Raw genomic sequence first — 15433 nt, 5'->3', positions numbered from 1 at the left:
TTCTAGGGAGAGTAAGTGTGTCCCCTAGGGACATGGAAGGTTTGTGCTGAGCCTATCCCAGACCTCACCCTGTGTGTTTGTATTCTTTTTCTTGCTAGATTAAAGATAGCCCTTTCCCTGAAGTTCGTGAGTGGTTTCAATGGACTATCAGACATAAGAAACAGAGGAGGGGCCAGTATGCTCTGATCTAGCCTTGGGTGGTAGGGGATGAGAGAGAGAGGGGCTGCTTGGAGCAGCTGGAGTTTGACCTGACCAGAGAAGGGAAGCTAAGACCTCCACAAAATGTAATTGGCCTCTGGAGTGGGATTTACTATCTGCCCTTTGGCATCAGGGGTGGATGATCTCAACCTTCCTGGACTGGTTTGATACAAGCGGCGCAGTGAGCAGGGCTAGGTAGAGAGAACCCTGATAGCGTAGTGACAATTACAAGAGAAGTTCTGGTAGAGTTGTAGGGAGAAACAGCCTAACTGGATTGGTTTCTAGAGAGAATGAAAGGACAGAAAGTACAGACATCATGTGTAGATTGAGGAGCTCAACTCCAGGCCAAATCATATGTGTGATCCTTCATACCATAGGCAATTACTAAGACTTTGCCTTGCAGGCTTGGTGAGGCGAAGCTGCCCTCTCCACACCAGACTTGTGGCACAGCCAGTGCATTGCAGTTTTCTGGAAGGAGTCACAGTCGAGGACTCAGCACCCCGCCCCGCAGCCATGATCATACAGATCTCTGCATTCCTAGCCCCAGGTACCTCCATTTGGAGGCCTTCTTATCCTGAGGCACTTCCCAAGCACTTCTGCTGAGATCTCCTTATTGGGGGCCTTGGCAGAGGCACTTTACTTTGATTCAGTCACTTCTAGTTCTTTTCCCTATCTCTCCTCCTGGCCCATGTATCCATAAAAAGTAAGGAACCTTTTGTTCAAGGCTCCTCTGTAGTGAGACAATTTCTCCCACCTGTGCTGACTCACCTGACCCTCACCTGGTGCCTTTTCGTAGGGAAAAATGGAACACTGAGAAGTTGACACCACTTTTTGCCTCTTGATTGCCCTGTTGCAATAAGTGAGTAAAGCCTTGATTGTTACTTTCAGTTGGTCTCGCTGTCCTAATTGACCACCTGGACACCTGATTGCTCAGCACAGATAACCCTATCAATGATTCTTTTTTTTTTTTTTAACTTTATCAGAGAAATGGGGTGTTAGCTGGAGAGAGTTTAGCTCAAGGGAATGATTGTTTAAGATGAGAGTACAATAGGATACTAGTATACAGATTGGAGCCCTGGTGGCGCAATGATTAAGAGCTCGGTGCTAACCAAAAGTTTGGTGGTTCGAATCCACCAGCTGCTCCTTGGGAACCGTATGGGGCAGTTCTACTCTGTCCTATCGGGTCGCTGTAAGTCGGAATTGGTTTGTAAGAAATGTGTTTAGTGTTTTTTTTTTTTTTTTGTACACAGATTAGAAAGATCCATTAGAGGAAGAAAAGTTGATGATGCAGAGGAGGGGGGCAATTGTAATAGTGATGTCCTTAAGGAGGTGACAGGTGATTCAGGGCATGTGTGAAGCAGTGGATGCATCTCCCATTTTAACAGGAACAAAGAAGAATATACGGTAGAAGGTGCAGGGGGGTTAGCAGATTTGCAGTTGGAGTTGTGAGAAAGTCTCTTCTGATTGCTTCTGTTTTTCAGAGAAATAAGAAGATCATCACTGGAGAGTAAGGAAGGAGAGAGGTTGTGTTGGAGGTTTGAGGAAAAAAGGTAAGGTGTGTTTTATTTACTTTTGGACAAACTACACTAGCATAGTATCTAGTACATATTAGGTGTAACTATACATGAAGGGGGGCCCTGGTGGTGCAGTAGTTAAGAGCTTGGCTGCTAACCAAAAGGCCAGTAAGTAGTTCGAATCCACCAGCCGCTCTTTGGAAACCTTATGGAACAGTTCTACTCTGTTCTACAGGGTCGTTATGAGTAAGAATTGACTCTCTGGCAATGGGTTTGGTTTTCGGTATACATGAAGAATCATCCAGTTCTGTTCTTTATACTCTCAGGATATATCTTGACTCTGCTCCTTTATTCACATTCCCACGTTAACCACCCTAACGTAGGCCTGCATCTTTCCTTGCCTCTTTCTTGGAGTACTGTAAGAATTTCCTAACTGGTATTCCATCTTTAGTTTTTTTCTTTCTCCAAACTATGCCACACACTGAGGTATTACTATGCCTATGTCTTAGTTTCCTAAGGCTGCCATAATAAAATACCACCAAGTGGGTGACTTTAAAGAACAGGAATTTATTGTCTCCCATTTTTGGAGACCAGAAGTCTGAATTCAGGGCATGGGTTGTAGGGGAATTGTCCTTCTTTGTGTGTTTCAGCTTCTAGTAGTTGCCAGCAATCAGTGTTCCTGGGCTTATAGATTCATCTGTCCCTGTCTTCACATGGCGTATCCTCCTGTGTATGTGTGTGTAATCCCCTTTATAAGACACCACTCAGAATGGATTCGGTTTAGGACTCACCTTATTCTGATGTAACCTCATTAACATAACAAAAGAAAAATCCTGTTTCCAAACAGGGTCATATTTACAGGCACAGGGTTTAGGATTTAAACATATCATTTTGGTGGACACAATTCAAACCGTAACAACCTGATTTCCTCTAGAAGAGAATGTTGAGTAAGTAAATGAATGAACAAATAAATAGTTTTAGAAACATTATCATTTGACAGTACTAAATATAGTGAATCTCTTTACAGGGGAAAGCTAAACATGATGTGAAATGGGATATCTCACGCTTGGGTCTATAGAATTCTCAAGTATAATGGTTATATACCTTGACAGAGAGAGAGCAAGAGAAAGAGAGAGAATATGAAATGGAAAATTCTGTTACTCTTGGCCTTATGTCAAAGTAACTTTTGCTTTGTCTCTATAAACATTTTTTAAAAAGATTAAAATAAGTCATTATATACACTATTCTACTGAAAAGAAACACAAGCCTTTAATTTATCTTTTTAAAATGTTTATTATTCTTTTCTAATAGCAAAACAAATATATCTTCATCCTAGAACATTTGAGAAATATTATAAAAAGTAAAATAAAAACCACCACCCAGAGATACTGTTAACATTAACGTTTATCTTTTTTTCTTCTTATATCGCTTAAACTGAGCTCACACTCTCAGTTTAGTTTTGTACTCTTCTATTTTTATTCATTTATATTATGAGCATTATCTCTGTTGTTAAATATTACTCTAAAGCATTCATTATAATGGCTACAGTATATTCTATCATATAGATGTATCGTTATTTAAGTATTTCTTTATTGTTGGTCATTTATATTAGGACTTTTTTCAGGATAATCTGAAAACATCATGAAACAAAAGTACAGCCGTGATCATTATCTTTCCATCACATGATAATTTTTATGAGCTCAGGGGAGTGGAATCCAGCAGGCACTTATCAGCTTCTTTAATTTTCCCCCCTGATCTTTGTTACATCATCCTATACCCTCTATCTAAAATAAATTTTATACCTTCCTTTGTAAGGAATAATTCTGGGGAAGCAGTCTACATTTTTAAAACATCTGAGCCCTGGAGAAGACACATTTTTACTACTCTCTCTGTCTCTTTTTTAAATCCTTTAAGATAACACAGCAGGGACAAAAACTTGAAAGAAAAATACTGGTATAAAAGCAACACAATCTTTTTTAGATAATGTTTCCAGACCTCTTTTGAAATTGGACTCTACTTCTAGTTTATAGTTTGTCATAGCTGACGTTGTTAAGATGCTATGAAGATGGAGGTAATGTGGGGAGCTAAGAGTAGACACCTCCTACTTTTCTTGTTTCTATTCCTATTTGCATGTGACTTGGAAATTCCCAAATTACAGAGAATAACTACTTTGTATTAGAGAATTTGCAAATTCCCAGAATACCTGTTTTAAAGGCATGCTGCTCTGTTGATGAATCACCCAAGCTTTATAAAATGATTCATCATTAATCATTACAAAAAATAGGCTTAACAATTCATAAGCTCAAAATAAGACTATTTTATTAGCTCCATATTTATTAAAACTATATTACTTTGACTAAGTTTGGAAACAGAAAATTCAAAAAATTTACCCCTGAAAATGACAGACCTTTCCATTTCTCCAATGCTCTATTTAGTCATATCCTTCAAAGTGACATTTAATAGCAGAGGAAAAATTTGATTAAAAAATTTTTTTTTTCTAAAGGGGAAGAGCATTTATAGGTCTTTTGGCTAAGCATGTACTTAACTCTCTACAGCACCATGTGTTGTTGTACACCAAGGAAGAGAGTGTAGTTTCTTGAAACTTCCTGTCACCTGGGATTATTTCGAAGGATTCCATGTCTTCATTTCTAAGTCACAGATGAGTAAACTGAGGCTAGCATGGTTCAGTAGAGAGATCAAGGTCAAACAAACCTGTGAGGAGAACTAACAGCCCCTGGGTTTCCAATCTGTTGCTGAGCCAGTGAATGAATCTGTCAGTGTTTTCCAGTTACTGTATATTTCAGCTCTGCCATTCCACACCTGCCTGGGGCTTTTTCTAATCAGTGTCAGACCAGGAGTTTTAGTGCTAATGCCCACAGGCTGGCATATGTCTTTACTTTTGTGCCTTAGAAGGGTGCTGTATACAGGGCAAGCTGTAGACTGGGAATGGATGAACACATGGGACTCTATAGTCTGTGGGCTTTGGGGCAATGTTTGTAGGAGCTTCATCGCTTACTGGGTAAAATCATTTAATCTCTTTGAGCCTTAGTTGCCTCGAATTTTAAATGGGGATGTCTTAGTTCCTGTGTTTGAGCATTTTGTAAGTACTAAATGAGTTAACTTATATGTATAGTGTTGCTATGGGTTGGAATCGACTCGACGGCACTGGGTTTGGTTTGGTTTTTTGTGACACTTAGCACCATGCCTGGCACATACAAGCATTGCATATCCCTGGTGGTACAGTGGTTAAGAGCTCAGCTGCTAACCAAAAGGTCAGCAGTTGGAATCCACCAGGCACTCTTTGGAAACCCTATGGTGAAGTTCTACTCTGTTGTATAGGGTCACTATGAGTCAGAATTGACTCAATGGCAATTTTTTTTTTTTTGCTATGAAGGAATATGCATACTATTGTGCAGGCAAGGCATTAGATTGCAGATCCATCCTTTTTTTTTTTTTTGCTCTGTGAATGAAATTTTAAAGATTGATTTAGTGTTTTCTCTAGTATGAATGGATGAAACACTTAGTTCCAGGATTAACATGGTAAGTATATGACTCCTAAATGCAGTTATTTTTCCAGGAGCCTAATAACATTGCAATTTTCAAAAAAAACTTCAAATTTACCCCAGGGGGAAAAAAAAGCAGTAACAGGCAGAGCTTCAGAGCTTCTTTCTCATGCTTCTGTTTCATTAAACTTGAAACTAGAAATATAAGAAATGGTAAGAGAAATCACCCACTCATTTTATTGAAGCTTCCCCCTCCCATGGCATCTAAATGCTTCTTGAATAGTTCCAGTGAATTGCATTTAAAAATGTGACTTTATGTTTCTAAAAGCATTTTCCATATCTGTGACAGAGAAGGATATGAGGTTACATCAAATTTACACTTGCTCTTTGGCTTAAAATGCATGCACTGCACACAACAGACTAATAATATTGAAACAAATAACAGGTCTCGAATCAGAGAGAACTCAACTACTTTATCACTGCACCTTGCTGTTAGCCACCTTGGACTCTGGGTAATTTCTCTTAAGGGAGAAAACGTCGGAGCTGCGAGACATAGGATTAATTACTTTAACCTACTTCTGTTTACAAACGCACAATTCCTGTGGATTACTCTCAACCCCACTGCTTCTGAATAGCAAAACAGCATAATTTAGGCTCACCCACTAAGGTCCTGTCCTCATTACTACAAACTAGACCAAGAACAATCTGTTTCCTGATGATGGCCTTTTCCTGGCCATTTTGGTATTGTTTTAAGACTGTGTTAAGACAGTTTTTCATTAATTACCAAAAGATTATTTTTTACATCAAATTGTTGAACAACGTAACAGCATATCAAATTCTTCAGAAGAAAGGAATCCTAGCATATATAGCTATGTGAAAGCGGCAAGAAGAACATCAGTTGGCTCCAGCATCTTGCATGAGGTATATTTTTACTCCCTTTGCCTAGAAAACAACCAGGATCAGCAGAATCCAGACTTTAGTCCAGTCATTGGAAGGTGCTTCTTCTCTTCCTAAAAAACTTGGAGAGATATGTTATTAGGAGCCGACTCATGGGGAGCCCATGCACAATGGAACAAAACGCTGCCCCATCCTGTGCCATTCCCACGATGGGGTGGGGACTGGACGGTTGTGATCCATAGGGTTTTCTTTGTCTGATTTTCACAAGTAGATACACAACAACATGAAATCCACCACTGACAGATGGTGGTGGCTGTGCATTGGCCAGGAATCAAAACAGGGTCTCCCACATGTACGGAAAGAATTCCACCACTGAACCACCAGAAAATATGCCGGAGAAGAGCAGGGTGTATGGACTTAAAGTCCAAAGGCTTTACCAAAATGAAGTGGCCTTCTCCAATCCTCAAATATGCAACTGTTAAGTGACAGGATTTACAGTAAGTCCACACCTTCTATAGAAACTTTTCCAGATTTTTTGCTGATGTCTCAAATTCTATCAGGGATAATTAATTCCTTTGGTTTGGGGCATGGTCCCTTATTCAAATGTAGAATCCCCTAGGGGATTAAACCCAAAGCAGGCTTTTGTTTTTAAAGGGATTGGGTTACTAGGCACTTGCCAGCAGGGAGATGGGTATAGAAAGAAGATTAAAGGGCACCAAAAGGGAAAGGGGGGTTGTAATTGTAAGGAATGAAAAAGGTTCTTTGGAGGGTGTGGAAAACAAACTGAGAAACGGAATGGTGAAAGATTGTTCTCCCTGCAGGCAACAGGAGACCATGAACCAATGGTCTACCTTTGTAGCAGAAACCAAAGGTTTCAAAATAGTAAGAGCACTTTGTGCTGGGGGTGGGAGTGGAGATGGGGTGTAGGCTGACAATGCAATTTTGGGGAGCTGCTTTTAGAACAAGGTAAAACCAGTGAGATGCATATATATGTGACGGCGTCAAGGTGGATGTGGGCCTGGGTTCTATAAGGAGAGACTGGTTGGTTAGTAGCCTAAATTCTTTTTGAGGCCAGGGCATCACAATGGAGCTGTAGCTTTCTACACCTTATACTTTGTATGTTAGTATGGGGGAAATGTTACCAAATTGTAACTCAGATGTCTATTGACTTGCTAACTTCCAACTGTGTAGAAGTAGCATCTCAGCCTTACAATCTGTAAATGTTCCCCAGTTATTTCTGAGAATCCCCAGAGGGGTACTTTACATGTATCTGCAAATCAGCCTGTCATTTACTCCTGTTAGTGGGATCTGCTGTATTCTTTCTATCGCCCATTTGTCTGTATCCACTGCCCTTATAAGTATCCTGGAGGAACTTCACTGCTGTTGTACACCATAATGATAAGCCCTTTGTCTATGTCAAGGATGTTGCCTCTGGGTACCAGGACTATGTTGTGTCCCTCAGTTTTTGCCTCTAACCCACTTTCTCTATGGAAGTGTTAAAGCCAGTCCAAAGGACCCAGTGTAGATGGAGCTCATTCCATCCCCTTGGGCCTTCACTTTAGTTCCCCTCAGTCAGCCCTCTTCTCCCAACCAAGACATTTCTTTCCCTACCCAGTTGCAAAACAAAAGCTCCCATGCATATGACTGGAAAACATTCCCTGTAGTTTGGCAAAGAGTGAGTGTGTGTGTGTGTGTGTGTGTGTGTGTGTATGGAGGGGTGAGTATGGGTGAAGTTGTGATGGGGTATGAGAGGAAAATGCCAGTGAATAGGACTACTCATTTCTTCAATCGGCTGACTTATTTCAAATGACCAAATGACTATGATGGATAATTCCTGGGTCCTCTTGCTGTGAGGCGAACAGCTCCTCCATATTTGTACATAGCTGGGTGACACAGGTTAACCATGGAGCCAGTAACCAGTGGCTCCATAGAAACACCAGCACTTTCACTTCTTTTTGGTTTGTTGTCTAAAGTTCATAGGTCTTCTGTGGCTCTCTTGGCCCCCTCTTCAAATGTTGGACATTTTCTTTGTTTAATTGAAAGATATAGACACTAATACCATCCACATTTGACTTTTCTGAGGTTTTTAAATATTTGGAAACTTCCAACAGCTTCTAGTTTTTCTAGATGAGAAAAGTGAGGCCCAAACTTTTTCCTATCTTCTTCATCAGTATTAAAATATCCTAGGAATCAGATGGAGTCCATGTACAGACTAGAGGCACACAGTAGGTACTGAACGAATGTCTGTTGGGTCCAGTTGAATGGGGGACTGGCATTTCATCTCTGTGTTACTTTTGCTCCTGGATGTGAATCAAAGCAATTCATAAGCTCAGTGTATAAATACCATGGATGTGTTTATCCCATTTGTTTAACAATTGAAAATGTTAAAACCATAGACTTGTCCAAATCAATATCACAGAAATGATGTCAGAGTATAGAAGACTGTATTGCATTCTCTATGCATAATTCAGTGGTTCTTTGCTGAAGGATGGAAGGATCACCAGTTAAAAAAATGCCATTGAGTCAGTTCCAACTCATGCCAACCTCATGTGTGCCTTAGTAGAACTATGCTCAATAGGGTTTTCAGTGGCTGATATTTTCAGAAGTAGATCACCAGGCCTTTCTTCCATGGTGCCTCTGGGTGGACTTGAACCTCCAACCCTTCAGTTAACGGCTGGGTTCATTAACCATTTGCACCACTCAGGGACTCCAGGTTGGAAGGAGGGGGTACAATTTGTAGTATCTTTATCAACCTTATCAGCAGAGGGAGTGGATGCTCCATATCTCAGGTGGAGATACTGAGACAATCTCCACTTTCCAAATGATTTCAACGCTGATGTTTCAAGTTGCTTTTAATTTACAGGATAGCAACTGCACAGAAAATGTGGTCCCTGATCACCTCGTAAAATAAGAAACAAAACAAAATTCTCTTAAAGTAAATAAGAAGTTTTTAAAGGATCCCTACCACCAACACCGCTATGAAAAAAAGGAAAAGAAAAAAGTTGGAGGGCAAGAAGTCACTATTTTTAATATAACCAAGTGTGTATAGCCAAAATAGTCGAGTAGGAGGAATAAGCAAGGATGTTTGTAGTGATACTCAGAGGTTAACTAAAAAGTAACAAAGCCAGACCCCAGACGAAATGATTATGAAGCAAGAACAGCTAGATGTGTGGGAGTGGAAGAAAGGCTTTAAAATGCTGAAACCCCAGTAAAAGTTCAGGCAAGAAGATTGAATCCAAAGTATTAACACCCACTAAAAGAGCTAATAAAGTCTTGTGCATTAAACTGGAAACAGAAAATTGAGATTTCACTGAAACTATCTCCTGAATGGGAGAGAAGTGATACTGCCAACTTTTAGACAACAAAGAAAAAAAGTAAAAAAGAAAAAAGGGGGATAGTATGGACCCACAATTATGGTACTACTTAATTGTGAGAAGCATACAAAGCAAAATATATGTTAAGGAGTACGACTGAAAAATGATTGCTGCTGTTTTAATTTGTATAACCAATCCTGTCGCTAATGAGAAACAAACTTTAAACAAAATCTTATGGGAGAAAGTGCTGTAAAAGCTGAATGAGGGAGATGGGCAGAATTGTCTGCCATGTCACTTATGCAGAAAGCAAACTTTGCAACTGCAAGATGGGAGACCAGGAATGCTGTGCAAAAGTGTTTTTCTATAAATAAATACTACAAAAAGGGGAAAAAACAATCATTGGACCACTGTTGGAATACAAGCCAAAAACATAGTCCTGATATGAAAAGAAAAAGGACTGTAAGAAGGGAGATGGGAGGGTACTATGGCTGGCTAGGGCTCTGGAGGGTGGAATGCAATTCACTTTAGTTGACACCTGGGCCACTGTTGTAGGCCCTATAACTACACTAAGTTCATCTTACTTTTGTAGAGGGCACTGCAGTTTTGGTGGTAGAATTCTCTCCTCCCATGCTGGAAACCTTGTCTGATCCCCAGTCAGTGGCACAGGACTAGGCAGGGCCTTTGTTGTGCATGGGCTCACCACGAGCTTGAGGCAGACTCTACAACAGCTTACAACGACAACAGCAACAACTCTGTATAACCACCTAATAAGGTGGGGTGAAATGACCCGCCCAAGTTCACACAGCTAGTAAGTGGCAGAGCTGGAACTCCGCCCAAGTCTCTCTGACTATAATGCCTGTGTTCTTTTCATTAAACTGATGTATATCTAGCAAGCACATGATAACCATTTCAATATACTCAGCACAGTGAAGTCATCAGAACAATGTTTTCATTTCTTGACTCCATAATCACAATGATTGTTATGGATTGAATCGTGTCCCCCCTCAAAATATGTGTTGGAGTCCTAACCCCTGTACCTATGATTGTAACCCTATTTGGGAAGAGGGTTTTCTTTGTTATGTTAATGAGACCATAGCAGTGTAGGCTGTGTCTTCAACCTCATAACTTTTGAGATGTGAAAAGAGCAGGTTAGACACAGAGAGAAGCAGGCACAAATGGGGGAAAGGCAGATGCCACGTGGAGATCTCCATGGAACACGGAGATCACCAAAGAAGCTGAGACAAGGATTTTCCCCCAGTGCTGACAGAGAGCCTTCCCTTAGAGCTAATGCCCTGAATTTGGACTTCTAGCCTCTTAAACTGTGAGAAAAAATTCTCTCCATTAAAGTCACACACTTGTGTTATTTCTGTTAGAACAGCATTAGCGAACTGAGACAATGATATTAAGAACAAGAGGAGGGCTAGGAGTCTTTCAAGTCTGTAAAAAATTTTTTCTAAAGCAATTAATAAATTCTTATTTACATATAAGAAAGGATAGATCTGAGGATGGCATAAAATGGGAAAAATATCTCCTCCCCCCCCAACACAAAACAGTTTAATAAATGATGGAGATGGAATGCTCTCAATTGCTAATTTAGAGACAAGGAGTGCTCTTAGTTGCTAATTTAGAGAGAAGGTAAAATTGGGTTTCAATACAGGGCATTACAAGGATATCATAAAAAAGAGTTCTGTATAAGAAAGTGGTTTCTATTTTTCGTATGATGGTTCGAGCTAATTTGATATGATTATAACAAATTGTCTACAAAAAAATAATTCCGTAGGTCAAAATTTTTTTTCTACTCTTTAAATTTGTGTTAGCTATGATGGCACTGGGTTTTTTTGTATCCTTTGTAAACAAGGGATTGTATGTTTTTCGTATTGTGTCCTGGGAGAGTGGGGAGAGAGCTTTAGCGTATTTTGTTGAGTTGACATATATAATAAAAACTCTTCCATTCAACTCCCACATTTCCAATAGCCTCAAAACTCCAGTCCAGACCTCCTTAGTCCCACCCATCATATTGCTGCCAGAATGAACTTTGTAAAACACAAATCTGACAGTGTCAGTTATTTGCTTGGAACTTGTCAATGACACCTCATTGCTGGAGCCTGCCTTTCCAGACTCATCTCTTGTTGCTCCACCTCAAGCACTCTTCACTTTAACTCTCCCAAATTACTCACTGTTCCCAAAGGGAGGAAGGTGTGCTGTCTTTGTGCATGCCATTCTCCAAGTCCAAAATGTCTTTTCCCAACCTTTTTTTTTTTTTTTAACCTTACAATGCCATCTTTCCATTAGCTCAAATGACATGTCCTCGGTGAAACCTTTCAGAGCCTATCAGGCAGAGTTACCACTGATTTTTGTACATTTTTCTGATTAATATTTCTGAAATCTGGATGTATCATATCATCAATATATACATTTATTATAGTGGTGATCCCCCACCTCACTGAAAATCTGTTATTCAATAGATAGTACATCTTAGAACCACGGAAGTATTAGACTTGTTCCCACATTGTTGTTACCATAGCACTGTCATTTGTTGATTTAATAACTCTTTATTAAGTCCCTATGAAGTACCGGACACTATACCAGGTGCTGGGAATGCAATAGTGAAAATAACAGATATGGTCATTGTCCTCAGTACATTCTTGTTAGAGAAATATTAGAAAACAAACAAGAACAAAAAAACTCAAGTCAACCAACAGGTAATGGCATTTTATGATAAGTGTTATAAAGTAAATAAACAAGGTGCCGAGATAATGGGTGTTGGTGAGGCCCTTCTTTACTTAGGGTGGGCTAGGGATATCACTCTGAAAAGGAGACATTTAAGCCGAAACTTGAAAGATGAGATGGAGCCAGGCAAGCCAGTATGATGTGTGGGGATGGTATAAATGAAAAGAACTTTCAAGAATGAGGAATCTATTGAAAATGTGTTGGGATGTGTTTTGAATTGTGGTTGCGTCAAGCACAAGTCATGCACTCAACACACCCATCTCCTTTCCTTTCTTTGGCATATTATTAGACTGAAATCTATTCCCTTTGCATCTATGTGGGGCCATGTGACAAATTCCTGCCAATGGAATGTGAGTGGAAGTGCCGTGTGTCATGGCTTGGCTAAGGGGGTTAAGAACAGTTGAACCTTTCCCATACTTTCTCTCTTGTCACCCAGCCAGAAGCAGAAGATCAAATTGAAGACTGCAGCACTAGGCAGAGCCAAATCATAGGAGAAGTCTGGGTTTCTGAATGGCTTTGTAGAAGGCTTACCCAATTGGATTATATGGTGAATGAGCAATGAACCTTTATTCTGATATCATTGAGATATCAGAGTTCTTTGTTGAAATAGTTGTACTTATGCAGTGATCATAGCTTCCCATGGGCCAGTGTCAACATAAGATCCAAGAAAGTGATTTTGCTATCTCAGAAAAGCATTATTCCCACTTGGAAGCTGTCACAAAGAATCTTGTTCCCACAATTCAGGAATTACTCTGTAGGTAATTCAGATCTTCCCTTCACATGTCCATTGCTCTATCAAGGAAGTGACATTAACAACATACCAAAGCCAAAGAACGCTGACCTGTCCCAGAACAAAGCTTACTGGTTAGCTAAGCAAACCTCTTAAGTGTCTTTTGTCCTTCTGATGGATAATTAACTAATTATTGCTGTAGACACTCATTACGGCACTTTAATCTTCCTTATAACCACTAAATAGTAATAATATGTCAATTGGAAACTTGAACCAAAATGAGATGAAAGATTTGACCTCAGTCTTGGTGTGATGACCCATTTGAACAGACACTACTCCAACAGGAACTAGGATGTAGAAAGATATTCTACCTGTCCATTAATTAAGCCCATGGTTTTTCAGTAGTCTTGGTTCATGACATACAGGCTAATCTGGTCAAGCATTATCAATTATAGAGAAACGTTTGCTGCGACTGGGGCAGAAATAGTGTGATTGCATCCAAGTTGAGCCACACATGTTCTCGAAATAAAGAACCGAGAATATGGCCTCTAGCCCACTCTGCCTAGGCTAGGCCACTTCTGCTGGATGAGAAATAGAGAATGTTATTTTTTCTAAATGCCTATGTATTTACTGGATTTGTTACAACAAAAATGGGTGGGTTTAATGCATTTAGTGAATATTGCTCAATTCAGTATTTTAGAATATGCGTTGGTGTGATGTGGCCTTAAAGTGAATAGGGAGGCCATGTGGACTATTCCTGTGAAAGAAGCCGAAACAGTGTCATGGCTTTTAAATTCTCAGTAAAATCAAGATCATAAAATTTAAAAACTTCACTGAGAACTCTTAAAGTGAACATCTGCACAGTGAATAGCACATTTCTAGAGTTCAATAAATGGCAGACACTAATAATACTACCTTCACAAATGAACTTTCTTTTCACTCGCCCTCTCGTTCTTCTACCCTGTTCTCAATACACATGGATACACACTTGTAAAGTTTTATCAAATGGACTAAGTAGGAGTATTGTGAAGCATATTTACAAAGTTAAGTTATAGCAATTTCATTTTTTCAAAATATTTTAAATCAGTGCTGGAATGGGAAATAGACATGTTAGTAATTAAAATACAATAAGATTTTGTGGATAAGTAAGTTGTCTTCTTTTTGGAAAGGTAAACCTGTCGTCTTTGGTCTTGAACAAAATCACAGATTGACTAAAAACCTCAGAGAATAAATGCAATTATTTAAATTAGCCTCCATAACTCTATATTTCATAATTATGAGAAGCTGCTTATTCAAAATTACATGTAATGGTGTGGTTGCAGAATTTTCTTGCTAATAAGGATAAAATACTAATAAAAAACCCATTTTTCATCAGTTCTGTGGTGCTTATCACAGTAACCAATCTCAGTGGCATTATTTCACTAATACTAATTGAAAGGGGAACAAACTTTTACAGATCAGGCTTAAATTATGTGGGGGAGCTTTGAAATAGCAGCTGTAAAAAACAAACTGCTCTTCTGTTTGTCACTACTGCATGAAATAATGCGGTCTAATAGTTTTTCACAAAACCAAAAAACCAAACCCATTGCAGTCAAATTGATTCTGACTCATGGCGATCCTATAGGACAGAGTGGAACTGCTCCGTAGGGTTTTCAAGGCTTGTAAATCTTTACGGAAGCAGACTGCTACATTTTTCTCCTGTGGAGCAGCTGGTGGACTCCAATTCCTGACCTCTGGGTTAGCAGCAGAGCTCTTAACCACTGCACCACCAGGGCCCTTAGCTTTTTCATGGCGGGGCCATTATAAGGTATATTGGACATTTCTTATGTACCATTTCTAAGCCTCTGGCTTCATCTTCCACTCAGTCACACCTGGGCGACCAAGAAGGCTTTGACCAGCTTTCTGCAGGAGCCACCTGACAGCTCCTCGTCTTTGCCCAGGCACAAGTGCCTCTCGCTTCTGGCATTGGAGCTTCTCTGATTGCTTGGCAAGGTATGTTCTAAGAAGGCATTTGACACTCAAGTAGAAAAAAAAAAAACAAGTAGAAGCGACCTACAAATAGGGTGGGGTAAGTTAATAGCCCGCAGCCAATGGGGAACAGAGCTGATGGTTAAATGCTATCCCCTTTCTTCTAGGTGGGCAGTCTTGAGTTGCATCTCATGAGACAAATTCGATGGTCCTATGTGACTGAACACATCATCAGGAGGGATCAATCCCTGGAGGAAGACATCGCGTTTGGTAAAGTGAGGGTGAGGGAAACACTTGGCGAGATGGACTGGCATAATAGCTGCAACAATGGACTTGAACATGCTGGTGATCATGAGGATGACCCAGGACTGGGTGATGTTTTGTTCTATTATACGTAGGATGCCATGAGTCAGAGCTGGCTTGACGCCAAACTATCTATCTACCTCTCTACCTATCATCTATCTATCTAGCTGTCAATCATCTATCTATATATCTATCATCTATCCATGACTGAACACCCATAGTGGTGGCCCGGCTGATAATGCATTCTTGTATTGTTTTTCTCCTTCTCGGTTTCAT

The 15433-nt window shown here is 39.9% G+C and overlaps 1 long non-coding RNA gene across 1 annotated transcript; it reads left to right on the top strand.

Moving 5' to 3' along the window:
- The first annotated feature begins 1715 nt into the window (after positions 1-1715).
- On the top strand, positions 1716-15223 carry LOC126069311 (uncharacterized). The gene is made up of 3 exons (XR_007515909.1): positions 1716-1748; positions 14752-14878; positions 15022-15223. It is a non-coding gene; the product is annotated as an uncharacterized LOC126069311 (long non-coding RNA).
- The last annotated feature ends 210 nt before the right edge of the window (positions 15224-15433 follow it).

Source organism: Elephas maximus, chromosome X, assembly GCF_024166365.1.
Source record: "Elephas maximus indicus isolate mEleMax1 chromosome X, mEleMax1 primary haplotype, whole genome shotgun sequence".
Taxonomy (NCBI): Eukaryota; Metazoa; Chordata; class Mammalia; order Proboscidea; family Elephantidae; genus Elephas; species Elephas maximus.
The sequence above is the reverse complement of the archived record's forward strand: the minus strand, read 5'-3'. Positions and strand labels throughout refer to the sequence as shown.